Genomic DNA, 3454 nt, shown 5'->3' with positions numbered 1-3454 from the left:
AGCCAAGACATTGAATATATCACTCTATTTTTAATTGATTTGTTAATTATTTATGTATTGATTCTAGCTATTTCTTGCAAATAAAGTAGGGCAAAATACACCAAATACTGGAATACCACCAACAGATATATAATGATATCACTAATGTACTGTGATACACCCTGATGATTTATAGAAATAGAATATGAAAACTTTTATTAAAACGGATTAACAGGGAAATTAAAAGTTTTATACATGTCGATAAACTAAGCAAGGAAAAATGTAGGCCTATTAGCTCAGTTGGTTAGAGCGTTGTGCTAATAACGCGAAGGTCGCAGGTTCGAGACTTGCATGGGCCATTAGATTAAATATGTTTTTTAAAGGCATGAATTTTCAGAGTATAAAAATAATGGCCTATCCATGTTGACGAGTGTTGATATGTTCCTTTTTAACTTTTATAAGTTTTTGTTCCAAGAAAGAAATTGAATTGCGTATAAAACCTTAACAACGATACGATGGAAGTTTTTGAAACATATTTCTACCAAACAATATGTATATGGAGCAAATTATAGCACTTGTTATGATACTACATAATTGTCTTCCTATGAAAAAAGTTTGCCGAAACATGAAAGGAAAAATTGATGGAAGCTCTAAACCTAATACCCGAAAGTACATGTATTTGACAAGTTCTTTACCTTAGTAAAAAGAGAAAAATTTCTTACAAAATTTACTTAGATTAGTGTTTTAAAATTTATACTCTTTATTTTACCAACGTAAAAATTATATCCCATACTTAATTTATTGCTAAGAGGGCCATAAATCAAAATCCAAATGAAAGTTAAGCTCTTGACAAATTTTTTTTAAATATCTTGATGCATTCATAATGAAGGATACATTATTAAACATTCTAATCTTAATCTCTTTCATAAGAAGATTTCATGTGGAATGATATGGAGCTGTTTGGATTTTACTATGTCATAAAATCAAGTAGGATTTTTAGATTATTCCAGTTTTATTAGTTAAATATATCACTCAAAAAATTGTTTTCTTACCTGTTGAGAGAAATAAATATTAATAAAAGACAAACAGAAAAAGAAAACATAATGTTACTCTCCGTTAATCGTTTATAAACATAGCATGCTTTAATGCATCAACCAACAACGCCAGGAAAGACAATAAAAAGATGACTTCAATTGTGGTTGAATTCAACCCCAAGTTTTAGTTCCGATCATTCATTGACCTTAGAACTCCACTTAAACAACCATTTTTTGACAATGCAAAGGTTTTGCGCCATTCTTTCTAAACAAAATTTGGTCTCTGCTCTATTGTCACAGAGAAAACAAAACCTAATTATCCATTCCAAAGGGTGATATTGGTATTCTTTTTTGTACAAGATTTAACACACATTACCCTTATAACTTCAAATTTTAGATATCTTCGTACCAAAAAGTTATCATTATAGTTAAGTTAGTTGCCACAATCTTTTTCAACTGTAATAACAAAATTCTTGTCGAATTTCATTTTCTTCTTAACAACTTTATATTTTTGAACCATAACTATGCTATATTTGTTGTTTTGCTAGCACATTAGGCATCAAAACCATGGGTATAATGTTTGAACAATATGAAACGTTTTCTTCTATGCATTGTAACTTGAAATTCCATGGGTCAAGTCGGCAAAAGCAAATGAGAAGTTCTATGGTATCTTAAGCGTTGTTCACCATAACGTTCTCCTTTTACATTTTAACCTTGGCAAATGAGCCAGATATGCTATCACTTTTGAACATAATATGCAAAGCTCACAAATATAATACGAGGTGCAAAATTTATATCATATTCTTTAGTGCAGACCAACTAAACAAAATTCCTTATATGTTCAAAGAATTTTTTTCTAATTTTTCTAATTCGCGTACTTTTATTTTCTCACAAGCAAAGACATTGAATATATCGCTCTATTTTAAATTGATTTGTTAATTATTTATATATTGATTATAGCTTTTTCTTGCGAATCAAGTAGGTTAAAATACACCTAATACTGGAATACCACCAACAGATATATAATGATATCACTAATGTGCTGTGATACACCCTGATGATTTATAGAAATAGAATATGAAAACTTTTATTAACACAGATTAACAGGAAAATTAAAAGTTTATGTCGACGAGTGTTGATATGTTCCTTTTTATCTTTTATAAGTTTTTGTTCCAAGAAAGAAATTGAATTGCATATAAAACCTTAACAACGATACGATGGAAGTTTTTGAAACATATTTCTACCAAACAATACGTATATGGAGAAAATTATAGCACTTGTTATGGTACTACATAATTGTCTTCCTATCAAAAAAGTTTGTCGGAACATGAAAGGGAAATTGATGGAAGCTCTATACCTAATACCCAGAAGTACATGTATTTGACAAGTTGTTTACCTTAGTAAAAAGAGCAAAACTTCTTACAAAATTTACTTAGATTAGTGTTTTAAAATTTATACTCTTTATTTTACCAACGTAACAATTACATCCCATACTTAATTTATTGCTAAGCGGGCCATAAATCAAAATCCAAATGAAAGTTAAGCGCTTGCCAAATTTTTTTAAATATCTCGATGCATTCATAATGAAGGATACATTATTAAACTTTCTAATCTTAATCTCTTTCATAAGTAGATTTCATGTGGAATGATATGGAGGAGTCTGGTTTTTATTATCTCATCAAATCAAGTATGATTTTTAGATTATTCCAGTTTTATTAGTTAAATATATCACTCAAAAAATTGTTTTCTTACCTGTTGAGAGAAATAAATATTAAATAAAGACAAACAGAAAAAGAAAACATAATGTTACTCTCTGTTAATCGTTTATAAACATAGCATGCTTTAATGCATCAACCAACAACGCCAGGAAAGACAAAAAAAAGATGACTTCAATTGTGGTTGAATTCAACCCTAAGTTTTAGTTCCGATCATTCATTGACCTTAGAACTCTACTTAAACAACCATTTTTTGACCATGCAAAGGTTTTGTGCCATTCTTTCTAAACAAAATTTGTTCTCTGCTCTAATTTCATAGAGAAAACAAAACCTAATTATCCAATCCAAATGGTGATATTGGTATTCTTTTTAGTACAAGATTTAACACACATTACCCTTATAACTTCAAATTTTAGATATCTTCGTACCAAAAGGTTATTATTATAGTTAAGTTAGTTGCCACAATCTTTTTCAACTGTAATAACAAAATTCTTGTCGAATTTCATTTTCTTCTTAACAACTTTATATTTGTGAACCATAACTATGCTATATTTGTTGTTTTGCTAGCTGGTGCACAAAATTACAATCACACTTTTGCGACTCCGCACAACTAACCAGCAAGTGCATTGGGTCGTCCAAGTAATACCTTACGTGAGTAAGGGTCGATCCCACAGAGATTGTCAGCTTGAAGCAAGCTATGGTTATCTTGTAACTCTTAGTCAGGAT

General features: G+C 29.7%; 1 non-coding gene across 1 annotated transcript; it reads left to right on the top strand.

Annotated features, from left to right (window-relative positions):
* On the top strand, positions 265-338 carry TRNAI-AAU. The gene has a single exon. It is a non-coding gene; the product is annotated as a tRNA-Ile (tRNA).

The sequence above is a fragment of the Arachis ipaensis genome, chromosome B05 (assembly GCF_000816755.2).
Source record: "Arachis ipaensis cultivar K30076 chromosome B05, Araip1.1, whole genome shotgun sequence".
Classification (NCBI taxonomy): domain Eukaryota; kingdom Viridiplantae; phylum Streptophyta; class Magnoliopsida; order Fabales; family Fabaceae; genus Arachis; species Arachis ipaensis.
This window is presented reverse-complemented; position numbering and strand designations above follow the sequence as displayed.